The sequence below is a fragment of the Bos javanicus genome, chromosome 5, assembly GCF_032452875.1.
Source record: "Bos javanicus breed banteng chromosome 5, ARS-OSU_banteng_1.0, whole genome shotgun sequence".
Classification (NCBI taxonomy): Eukaryota; Metazoa; Chordata; class Mammalia; order Artiodactyla; family Bovidae; genus Bos; species Bos javanicus.
In genome coordinates this window covers 119274269-119287010 of record NC_083872.1, presented here as the reverse complement: position 1 = coordinate 119287010, position 12742 = coordinate 119274269, and positions in this window count along the sequence as shown.

Genomic DNA, 12742 nt, shown 5'->3' with positions numbered 1-12742 from the left:
TCATGGCATCTGGTCCCATCACCTCATGGGAAATAGATGGGGAAACAGTGGAAACAGTGTCAGACTTTATTTTTCTGGGCTCCAAAATCACTGCAGATGGTGACTGCAGCCATGAAATTAAAAGACACTTACTCCTTGGAAGAAAAGTTATGACCAACCTAGATACCATATTGAAAAGCAGAGACATTACTTTGCCAACAAAGGTCCATCTAGTCAAGGCTATGGTTTTTCCAGTGGTCATGTATGGATGTGAGAGTTGGACTGTGAAGAAGGCTGAGCTCCAAAAAACTGATGCTTTTGAACTGTGGTGTTGGAGAAGACTCTTGAGAGTCCCTTGGACTGCAAGGAGATCCAACCAGTCCATTGTGAAGGCGATCAGCCCTGGGATTTCTTTGGAAGAAATGATGGTAAAGCTGAAACTCCAGTACTTTGGCTACCTCATGCGAAGAGTTGACTCATTGGAAAAGACTCTGATGCTGAGAGGGATTGAGGGCAGGAGGAGCAGGGGACAACAGAGGAGGAGATGGCTGGATGACAATACTGACTCGATGGATGTGAGTTTGAGTGAACTCCGGGAGTTGGTGATGGACAGGGAGCTCTGGCGTGCTGCGATTCATTGGGTCGTAAAGAGTCGGACATGACTGAGTGACTGAACTGAGGGATGGGAGAAAAGCTATGACCAACCTAGACAGCATATTAAAAAGCAGAGACATTATTTTGCCAACCAAGGTCCGTATAGTCAAAGCTATGGTTTTTCCAGTAGTCATGTATGGATGTGAGAATTGGACCATAAAGAAGGCTGAGCACCAAACAATTGATGCTTTTGAACTGTGGTGTTGGAGAAGACTCCTGAGAGTCCCTTGGACTGCAAGGAGATCCAACCAGTCCATTCTAAAGGAGATCAGCCCTGGGTGTTCTTTGGAAGGAATGATGCTAAAGCTGAAACTCCAGTACTTTGGCCACTGACGCACTGGGAAAGACCCTGATGCTGGGAAAGATTGAAGGCAGGAGGAGAAGGGGATGACAGAGGATGAGATAGTTGGATGGCATCACCAACTCGACGAACATGAGTTTGAGCAAGCTTCAGGAGTTGGTGAAGGACAGGGAAGCCTCGCATTCTGCAGTCCATGGGGTCACAAAGGGTCAAACATGACTGAGCAACTGAACTGATATACGGCAAAGAAACAATCTGGTTTACTTATGAACATGAATTCAAAATTCATTAGTAACATATCAGCAAAGCAAATGTACCAAACTCGGCAAAGCTTAATGCCAGGAATGCAGAGATGGTTTAATTTTACCTCTTTACCTTATTAGTAACAGGAGTGAATATTTACATGGTGTTTACCCCGGACTTGGGCTGGGCTGCCTGCTTCACGGCTCAAAGCTTCTGATGCCCTCACTCCCTGCACTGCTTCTTCTTTAACGGATGAGATGAGTTGACCTTGTCCATGCAGGGAAGTACTGGAGTGAATTTATCCTAATATCATGATAACAGGAAAGGAAAGAGGATTCTTGGGAAATACTCCCCTGGCTGAAGAGTGGGTGGATACTCAGCGTTAGCTAATGTGCTGTTGTTCAGTCACTCAGTCGTGTCCAACACTCTGCGACCCCATGGACTGCAGCGCGGCATGCTTCCCTGTCCTTCACCATCTCCCGGAGCTTGCTCAAACTCATGTCCGTTGAGTTGGTGATACCATCCAACCATATCATCCTCTGTCGACCCCTTCTTCTCCTGCCTTTGATCTTTCCCAGCATTGGGGTCTTTTCTAATGAGTTAACTCTTCCCATCAGGTGGCCAGAGTATTGGAGTTTCAGCTTTAGCATCAGTTCTTCCAATGAATATTCAGGGTTGATTTCCTTTAGGATTGATTTGTTTGATCTCCTTGCAGTTGAAGGGACTCTCAAGAGTCTTCTTCAACACCACAGTTCAAAAGCATCAATTGTTCGGTGCTCAGCCTTCTTTATGGTCCAACTCTCACATCCATACACGACTACTAGAAAAACCATAGCTTTGGCTATTCGGACCTTTGTTGGCAAAATAATGTCTCTGCTTTTTAATATGCTGTCTAGGTTGGTCATAGCTTTTCTTCCAAGGAGCAAGCAGCATTTAACTTCATGGCTATAGTCACCATCTGCAGTGATTTTGGAGCCCCCAAAAATAGTCGGTCACTGTTTCCATTATTTCCCCATATTTTTTCCATGAAGTGATAGGAGTGGATGCCATGACCTTCATTTTTTGAATGTTGAAATCTTGAGCTTTAAGCCAGCTTTTTCACTCTCCTATTTCACCTTCAGGATCAAGAGGCTCTTTAGTTCCTCTTCACTTTCTGCCATAAGGGTGGTGTCATCTGCATATCTGAGGTTGTTGATATTTCTCCCTTCAATCTTGATTCCAGCTTGTGCTTCATCCCGCCCAGCATTTCTCATGATGTACTCTGCACATAAGTTAAATAGCAGGGTGACAATATACAGCCTTGATGTACTCCTTTCCCGATTTGGAATGTTGTTCCATGTCTGGTTCTAACTGTTGCTTCTTGATCTGTATAAGGCAGGTAAGGTGGTCTGGCACTCCCATCCCTTTCAGAATTTTCCACAGTTTGTTGTGATCCACACAGGCAAAGGCTTTGGCGTAGTCAATGAAGCAGAAGTAGATGGCTTTTTCTGGAACTCTCTTGCTTTTTTGATGATCCAGAGGATGTTGGCAATTTGATCTCTGGTTCCTCTGCCTTTTCTAAATCCAGCTTGAACATCTGGAAGTTCATGGTTTACATATTGCTGAAGCCTGGCTTGGAGAATTTTGAGCATTACTTTGCTAGTGTGTGAGATGAGTGCAATTGTGCGGTAGTTTGAACATACTTTGACATTGCCTTTCTTTGGGATTAGAAAGAAAACTGGCCTTTTCCAGTCCTGTGGTCACTGCTGAGTTTTCCAAATTTGCTGGAAAATTTGAGTGCAGCACTTTCACAGCATCATCTTTTAGGATTTGAAACAGCTCAACTGGAATTCCTTCACCTCCACTAGCTTTTTCATTGTGATGCTTCCTGAGGCCCACTTGACTTTGCACTCCAGGATATCTGACTCTAGGTGAGTGATCACACCATCGTGGTTATCTGGGTCATTAAGGTCTCTTTTGTATAGTTCCTCTGAGTATTCTTGCCACCTCTTAATATCTTCTGCTTCTGTTAGATCCATACCATTTCTGTCCTTTATTGTGCCCATCCTTGCATGAAATATTCCCTTGGTATCTCTAATTTTCTTGAAGAAATCGCTAGTCTTTCCCATTCTATTGTTTTCCTTTATTTCTTTGCCTCGATACTTAGAAAGGCTTTCTTGTCTCTCCTTGGTCTTCTTTGGAACTCTGCATTCACTTGGGTGTATCTTTCCTTTTCTCCTGTGCCTTTCTCGTCTCGTCCTTCCTCAGCTATTTTTAAGGCTTCCTCAGAGGTCCATTTTGCCTTTTTGCATTTCTTTTTCTTGGGAATGGTCTTCATCACTGCCTCCTGTACAATGTTATGAACCTCCATCCATATTTCTTCAGGCACTCTGTCTCAGATCTAATCTCCTAAATCTATTTGATGATGTGTTAGAAATGTTTTAATTGAATACAAAAAAATGGATATAGACAAAGCCATTTTTGGTCTAAACTCTCCTAAAAATAGTAGCCAACACATTAAGACAAGTAGAATAAACAGTAGGCAGAGCTTTGTAAAGTCACTGAAGGCAGCCTAGTGACCTGCTTAGAGGTCCAAAAGCCTCCATGGAAAATGATCAAAATGAATGTAGCAGATGGACACATTTATTAGTTTTTCCAGAGTCCTTCCACTGGGAAGTGAGCAGCACGCGTCTACTCCCTTTGGCTCACAAACGTCTCTCCAGAACCTGTGAGAATGCCTGACATGTGGTGGTACTCAGTGAGTATTTGTTGAATAAATAATGAGCAAATTCTCAACTGTGCAAGATATAGATTCATAGACAGAAACCAATGATGTCTCTATAAACAAACCACAAAAATGGAACATGTAACTTTGGACGGGCATCATTTATCACAAGAGGAAAATCTCTAATTCATGACAGAGATTTATACCCAACGAAAGGAGCAGAGAAGTTTGCAAAAACTGTCAGAAAATGAACCAAAATAAATAGCCCATAGATTGGATGAATCAACACTGAAAGCTCTGCATTTCTCTCCCAAATGAATCTGTGAGCAGACAATGTTGAACATCTGAGTAGGGGTTTTCATCAGATTTGGGAAAGAGATATTGCATTTAAGTTAGAACAACGAGGGGAAAGAACCATGATGAAAAGACAGCAGATGGTAGGACTGTTGTAAGCTTTTTCCTGCTGAGTGGTGAGTGGTGGGGGCAGAAGAGAGGCCCCCCTGTGGCGGGGGAGCTGGTACCCGGGGCTCGGAGCAGGCAGGTGCGTGCCCGAGTCAGCTTTCCCGAGGAAAGTGGATTTTCCTTGAGTGCTTGTGTGCCTGTGCGTGTGAAGGAAAGGTGTGTGGTGTGAGGGGTATGTTACATGTGGTCTGTGTGTAGTGTGTGCCTGTAAGTGCGGAAAGGATACTGTGAACATGTGGCCTCTCTCAGCACGCACATCGAGAAGAGAACAATGTTATTATCACAGTCGTTTCAAGCCTCCTAATGACACAGCGCACAGATGTACAATTTAGGTAGATTAGAATAAAGATCTAAGTGGGCAAGTGAACATAATTATAATTTTAGAGAAAATATCTAGGAGACTCTTTTTAAGATGGTGGGGAGGTAAGCGTTTTTTCAGCAAGGCACAGTAAGCATTAACCAAAAGGAAATATTTTGTGAATTTGGAATTTATACCTTTTGAAGGGCAGGACCCCACGAACAGGGCAGACACAGGGACGAATGGCGTCAGACTGAGAGGTGAAGCCTCATAAACTGTGGAAGAAACCAGAGACCGTCTTCGTGGACTGAGACTGTGGGGAAGTTTTCCTACAGAAAGTCTGAGAAACGAAAATGACTGCTTCATAAACAAAACTCCCCAGCCGCCTGCATGCACGAGTTCGTGCGCTGTTGCTCAGTCACGTCTGACTCTTGGCGACTCTGTGGACTGTAGCCCGCCAGGCCCCTCGGTCCATGGGATTTCCCAGGCAAGAATGCTGGAGTGGATGTCCATTTCATTCTCCAGGGAATCTTCCAGACCCAGGGATCGGACACTCATCGCTTGCATCTCTTGCGTTGCAGGCAGATTCTTAACCACTGAGCCACTGGGGAAGCCCCCCTGGGCCAGACAACATGCAAATGAAAATATAGGCTGCAGATAGAGAGATGTTGGCAACACATTCTGTAACAATCAAACTTATTCTAAACATGCAGAGGACGCCTATAAATTATTAAGCAAAAGCTGTCCCAACAGGTACACGAGGAAACGGTAAGCGCCGATCCTTACGAGAGCGGGAGCTTGCAGATGTAGCACGGAGAACATTTGTTCATCTAGAAGGGTGAACTGTGAGCTGAGCCGCTCAGCTGCAATCAGCAGCGCACGTCTCTGCGCCCAGTGCTGGCCGAGTCCAGGGACGCAGGCGGCCCCCAGCGGAGTAAGCCTCCTGGGAAGACGTGGGCGGCATCTCCTCACGAGGGCGGAGTGACCGGCTGGTGGATGTTCCTGCAGGATCCGTTGTCATAAAGCAAACAGAGACTGATCTGAGCGTGGTTTATTCCTCAAATGGAAAGATACACAGACGTTAAAATCAATGAACTGCGAATATGGATATAACAACTATGATAAATCTCAAAGGCAGGGTGGTATTTTTTTAAAAAGCAAAGTATACAATAAATGTATAAAATGAAACCATTTATCTGGTTTGTAAAACACAAAAACCCTATCTCCGCCTGGTGTAGAGACACGAGAATATATCAACACGACACAGGGATGTGGAGAGATGAGGCCACGCTTACTTCGGGACAGTCTTGGTCCCTGGGGTCTCGGGGCTCCAGGCGGGGGTCACGGAGGCAGTCAGGGACTCGGGACAAGTCCCCCCAAGCTGTAAGATCTTACTTCTTAGGAAAATATTTAAAGCAAATGTTTCAAAAATGACTAAATCGGAATGATAGGAAACGGCTGCTTGCTGTATTATTGACTTTTCTCCAGGCTTGAAGTACTTTGTTTTTAAGAGTCAAATGAGATAGAGTTTCTATACTGAGTTAAGACTGACCGCCTCCTCTTTCAGCACAGAGCGGGGTCCTCACTCCCACCCGGCACAGCTGGGGCAACGGGGTGGGGTCCACAGTCTTCCTCGGTTCTCACTTTATCTCATACGCGTGTGTATGGGTGCGTGTGTGTGTGTGTGCACGCTCATGTATGTGTGTGTGTGTGTGCACCTGCATGCGTTTGTGTGTGCACGCGTGTGCCTGTGTGTGCACATGTGTGCCAATGTGTGCGTGTGTGTGCATGCCTGCGTGTGTGCATGCCTCTGTGTGCATGTGTGTGTGTGTGTTCGCTTTATGTGTCCACCTGAAGGGGCACAGGTAGTTATAAGCTTTGTCCCCAAGGCCCTCAGTATGCTCACGGGTCCCCGCCCACCTCCCCTCTGGCCTGAGACCCGGAGGAAGAGGGCTGTCTGTGGCTGGTGCTCGCTGCTGACTCCCAGGGCCAGGAACACTCCTGACACCTGGGAGCCGAGAGACCTGTGTGCGAATCCGCACGTGTTCGCCCTGCTCTGCGGGCGGCTTTCCAGTCCATCTTGTGACCGGGTTTCCGAGAGACTTGCCCATGATCATGCAACCCTCCTGACATGCTGTGCCTGGCCACCAGGCGTGTCCCCACGGTGTGCTCTCTGCTGGCCCGGGGCTCCGGGGACACTCCAGGGTCCCCAGCCACTTTCAACCGCCTGCTGCCCACCTGTGGGTCCTGTGACACAGCTCCAGGCTGCTGCTATGGCTGGTGGGTCTGCAAAGGCTCTGCTCCAGACAGGGCGGCCACAGAGCAAAGCAGTGTCACCCAGGGAGGAGGCAGGGAGGGGTCTGCAGGAACAGGAAATGGGGTGACATGGCCAGCTCTCCTGCTTGAGCTTCTTAAACCCCAAATAAATCAGTGATATTTATATTCTAGAATCTTAGGCTGAACCAGGTCTAAGGGCCGGGTGACTTCAGGATGAATTAGACACACAATGAGACGCTGGCTAAGGCTCACTGAGCCAACAGGCATGTGCAGAGGTGGGGAGACTGAGGCTGGAAATACCACCCAGAGGCCTGGGGCAGGGGGAGCAGGTCTGACAGGACACGGCCGCAGGTGCCAGTGTCCTGAGGGGAGGGGCGCGGGCACTGCTCGGGTGCACGGAAGGCAATGGGGAGCCCCAGGGGTGCAGGAGGGGTCCCACCCTGAGACGGCACAAGAGAGCAGATCAGCGAGGCTGGGGAGGAGGAGTCAAGGAAACCAGGAGCCAAGGAGACAGACGTGCGCTTCTAGAGACACTCGACTGTCCCTGAAAGGATGCTCCACCCGGCGAGGCCATCACTGCGGAACGGGGAGCCGACTAACGGGACTCGGACGAGGCTGAAGGGAACCCACGCAGGCTGAGTGGGAGCAGCCCGCCCCGTCCTCCCCCGCTCCACACCGCCCTCTCCTGCCCACGCTGCTCTTGGTTCACCAGGAGGCCCCGGGCAGGCACGGGGACGCTCAAACCTGGAGATGCAGCAACTAAGACGGTGATGAGGTTTTCAGGGAAGCTGGTGCAAAGCACAGCAACTAATAGCTTCAGGCAAAGGGCTGCAGACGCAGCCGGCTGTGCTTCCACTGAAGCCGCGAGAAATCTCCCCAGGACGCCCGGGATGTCCCGCGTGGACTCCTGTCCACCAGGATGGTGGCGGCAGCTCAGACGTGTTCCCCAGAACAGGCTCCCGCTGCGTGCACTGGGTGCCGGCTGTCCACGTGTGTGCGCCACGGCCCCCAGTGCCACCCCACGCGGACGCCAGGACCAGATGAGCTGGTTCCACCAGCACCGGGGGAGGCTTTGTGTTACTGAATTGAGGGTACTTCAATATTTAACTTGGTAAGTCTATGCATGGGTGCGCAGGATGAAAATGACTTGAGTTTTGCCCATTCCGTTAAAAATGTATGCGCTGTCCATCACTGTGGGCCATTGCCACAGATGATGTCTTTGCTTCCCCCAGAATGAGTGCATTGGAAACTAATCCCCATGCTGTGGTCTTAGGAAGGAGGGCTGAGGGGTCGTGAGGGTGGGCCCCCTTGGGTGGGATTTGTCGGGGGGCAGGCAGGAAGCCAGAGTGTGAACCACCAGCTGCAGCAGAAAGGACCAGGCGGCCAGGTGCAATGGGGGTGGATGCCAGCTGCTGTCTGAGGGGGTCCCGGGGGGGGGCATCTCTGATTTCTGCCTGGGCCCCTGTGGGGAGGGGGTGCATTTCTCTGAGGGAGAGGGCGGCATGTGGAAGGCTGCACACCCCAGAAAGGGTGAGAGCTTGACCCCCGAGCAGCCCGACTGAGGGGGGACCTCGCCTGCACCCCCAGAGCCTCCTCATTGCCTTCTGGACACCCCGGCCCCGTCCGAGAACCAGAGCAGCCCCCCGAGGGGTCTCCCGGGCAGTGTGCACGCCCCTTGCCTCAGGACACTGGCGCCGGCTGCTGTGTCCTCTGTCAGACCCGTGCAGACGTCTGCCCTCAGCTGAGAGGCACAGGGCCTGACAGGGCCCCGGACGGTGCTCTGCGTGCCCAGGACGGGCTCTGCATGCCGGGACGGTGCTCTGCGTGCCCAGGAAGGGCTCTGTGTGCCCGGGACGGGCTCTGCGTGCCAGGACGGTGCTCTGCGTGCCCAGGACGGGCTCTGTGTGCCGGGACGGTGCTCTGCGTGCCCGGGACGGGCTCTGTGTGCCGGGACGGTGCTCTGCGTGCCCGGGACGGTGCTCTGTGTGCCCGGGACGGGCTCTGCGTGCCGGGACGGTGCTCTGCGTATCCCCCTCTTGGCTCTCCTGACTCGCGGGGCAACCAGCCGAGCGCCTGGCCCGCTGGTCTGCGGTGTCCCCACGCTGAACCTGCTGGTGCCCGTCCTGCTGCAGGGCCAAGCAGCCCAGCTGCACACAGTCGTGTCTGCTTCTCTAAGTGGGGGGCAAGGCTTCCTGAGCCCCCAGCGGACGGCTGCCCACCTGGCCGCCCCGCCTCTGGGCTGTCCGCCTCTCTAAGCTCGTTCAAAGATCCACTGTCTGGGCGGTCTGGCCAGGCTGGGCCCTGGGAAGACTTGGGCAGACCCTGCGTTGCTGGACTCCACGGTACAACCTTCCTCTCCACCCTCAGGCCCGGGGGTGCACCAGGGGCCTGCGGTCAGCGTCCTGCTCCCAGATGGCAAGGCCTCTTCCTCCCTCCCAGTGTGTGTGGGCTTCCAGGAAACGGAAACTAGAGCAGGGAGTTTTTAGAGGAGTTATTTTTATAGCACTTCAATTTATTTATATTTATCAAATATGTCCCCATCGCTAAAATCTCTTTGGAGGGTTTTCAAAAATTAAAGGATTGCAGCTAAAAATACTGACCCTGATATGCAGTGTGCACGGCTAAGTCCCGGCCCCAGAGACGTCAGGACGGAGCAGCGACAGTGTGTGCTGCGGGCGGGGACCGTGGAAGAGGCGCCGCGTCCTCCCTCAGGGAAGAGCAGTCGGGATGCGAATGTGCCCGAGTCCGAGATCCATTCCTTCCCCTCCACGTTTTCATTCAGCACACCCTGAAAGAGCATCTGCTGATTCACCCGCTTCTGGGGTGGCAGCCACACCCTGGCTCTGGTAGGCTCTGGGGCTGGACAGCGGCCCCCACCTGCACTCAGCCCTGGGCACATCACCCTGTGTTCTGAGCAGATGACCGGGCTTCCCGGAGGCCGGCGCCCTTGTCCCCAGAAAAGCCAGAGGCCTTGTGCTCAGAAGCATCGCCCCTGGGCAGAGAGCGGGGAAATGGATGCTGGCCTGGACCCAGGAGTCCTCAGGGCTGGGGGTGGCCCGCTGGGAAGGCCAGGGTCTCAGCCCAGGGAGGCCACGGGGTCCCCATGGCCAAGTGCGGCCCCTGAAGAGCTGCCGGGTCTCTACTGGCCCAGGGTCGTGGTCGGGTCTCCACTGGCCCACTTCACGGCCAGGTCTCCACTGGCCCAGCTCACGGCCTGGTCTCCACCGGCCCAGGGTTGTGGCCGGGTCTCCGCCGGCCCAACTCACGGCCGGGTCTCCACTGGCCCAGCTCACGGCCTGGTCTCCACCGGCCCAGGGTTGTGGCCGGGTCTCCGCCGGCCCAACTCACGGCCGGGTCTCCACTGGCCCAGGGTCGTGGCCGGGTCTCTGCCAGCCCAGGGTCATGGCCGGGTCTCTGCCGTCCCAGCTCACGGCCGGGTCTCCACTGGCCCAGGGTCGTGGCCGGGTCTCCGCCGGCCCACTTCACGGCCAGGTCTCCACCGGCCCAGCTCACAGCCTGGTCTCCACCGGCCCAGGGTTGTGGCCGGGTCTCTGCCGTCCCAGCTCATGGCCGGGTCTCCACTGGCCCAGGGTCGTGGCCGGGTCTCCGCCGGTCCAGCTCACGGCTGGGACGGGGGTCCCTGTAGGTGCTGAGGAGGCTCTGAAGGACGTGCGCCCCCAGGAGCCCACCCTGAATGCAGCACTCGGCGGGGTCACCGAGGGGTCCGTCCTTCCTGGCGGGGCTGCTGCAGACGGGAGGAGTTGGTTCATCCCTCCTTCATCCCTCCCCCAAGGGTCCAGGAGGTCAGGCGGGGCAGCTTCTCTGCTTTCCCAGCGGCGGGCGTCCTGGGCGCCCGGGAGGGGACTGTGCACCCCCTGGGCATCCAGTGAGGGCCAGGGACCAGCAGGGGATGGAAAGCAGCTGAGCCCCTCAGGTCGACCGACGTTGCTCACAGGAGTTCCCCGGGGGAGATGACCAACCGGGGCAGACCCAGACAACAGAAAGAGGAGCTTGAGCGAGAGAAGTCCTACGTCAGACTTAGATTCGTCCCAGCTCAGATGAGCATGGCCTGCTGGCACGGGGCACGGGTCCTCCTGGGAGATGCCCAGCGTCTGAAGGCAGGAGCAGGGCGCTGACACAGGGCTGTCCCCGAGCCCTCCTCACAGACGTGTCCCCCCGTGGGGCTAGCCTTGAGCACCTGTTTGAGCTTTCTGCCCAGCCCTAAGGGCCTCGAGGGCAGCTCTCCTGTGTCCCCCTGGTGCCCTTACTGGAGCAAAAAGCAGACGCCTGAGCCCAGGAAGCCCCAGGTGGGCAGAGGAGGCAGGCCATGGCCTGCGGTTCCCTGGGCCCCGCAGAGCAGAGACCGGCCCTCGGGAGGAGGCTCAGGAGGCCTCTGGGCTCTTCCCGGCCCTCGCCTCCCTGGGCCCTTTCCCTGCGCATGCAGAGGGCAGAGGGTCCCCAAATCTGGGCAGAGCCCTGGAATCTGGACGGAACCTCTGGGGAGGCAGGGGGCAGGCCAGGACCGCTCGGCTATCATGGGGTGACGGTCCCGCTGGCCCCCCCAGCCTGTGGTGTTCCTGTCGCTCGGTCCTCGGGGAGCCCCGATGGGATGAGCCCCTGTGCCAGCTGTGCCGGCGGGCACGTGGATCCCGGCGCCCGCCTCAGCGCCAGCAGCCGCGCCTGCTCATCCGAGGACACAGGGTGCCCTGTGCTGAGGGCTCCTGGGTGTCCTCTGGGCCCGCTGGTTCCCCAGGGAGAGGGAGACAGAGGGCCTCTGCAGCTCTGCTCTACTCGCTCCTGAAATCCGCAAGTCTCGATGCGTGTGTGCCTGTGGCCCTCAGCACCCTCTGTCCTGCCCTCTCTCCCCGGGGGTCTCTCTCTCTCCCTGGGGGTCTCTCTCCCCCTGGGGGTCTCTCTCTCCCTGAGTGTCTCTCTCTCTCCCTAGGGTCTCTGTACCTGGGGGTCTCTCTCCCTGGGGGTCTGTCTTTCCCTCGGGGTCTGTCTCTCCCTGGGGGTCTCTCTCTCCCTGAGGGTCTGTCTCTCCCCCTGGGGTCTCTCTCCCTGGGGTCTCTCTCTCTCCCTGGGGGTCTCTCTCTCCCTGAGGGTCTGTCTGTCTCCCTGGCATCTCTCTCTCTGGGGGTCTCTCTTCCCCTGGGGTCTCTCTCTCCCCCTGGGGTCTCTCTTTCTCCCTGGGGTCTCTCTCTTGCTGGGGGTCTCTCTCCCGCTGTGGGTCTCTCTCTCGCTGGGGGTCTCTCTCTCCCTGGGGGTCTCTCTCTCCCCTGGGGTCTCTCTCTCCTCTGGGGGTCTCTCTCTCTCCCTGGGGTCTCTCTCTCTCTGAGGGTCTCTCTCTCCCTGTGGGTCTCTCTCTCCCTGGGGGTCTCTCTCTCCCTGAGGGTCTGTCTCTCTCCCTGCGGTCTCTCTCTCTGGGGGTCTCTCTCCTCCTGGGCTCTCTCTCTCCCCCTGGGGTCTCTCTCTCTCCCTGGGGGTCTCTCTCTCCCTGGGGGTCTCTCTGTCCCTGGGGGTCTCACTCTCTCCCTGGGGTCTCTCTCTCTCTGAGGGTCTCTATCTCCCTGTGGGTCTCTCCCTGGGGGTCTCTCTCCCCCAGGGGTCTCTCTTTCCCTGGGGGTCTCTCTCCCTGGGGGTCTCTCTCCCCATCCTCTAGGTCGTCACATGGGCGTCTGCAGAGCCCAGTCCAGATGCTGTTCTCATCTCACTGTCATCCCCCTCCTCTCCTTTGCTCCAAGGCTTTGGGCCAGGGCGTCCCACGCCCGCATCCCCCAGACTCTCTTTACGTTTTCGCATCCAAGCTACAGAATCAAGAGCT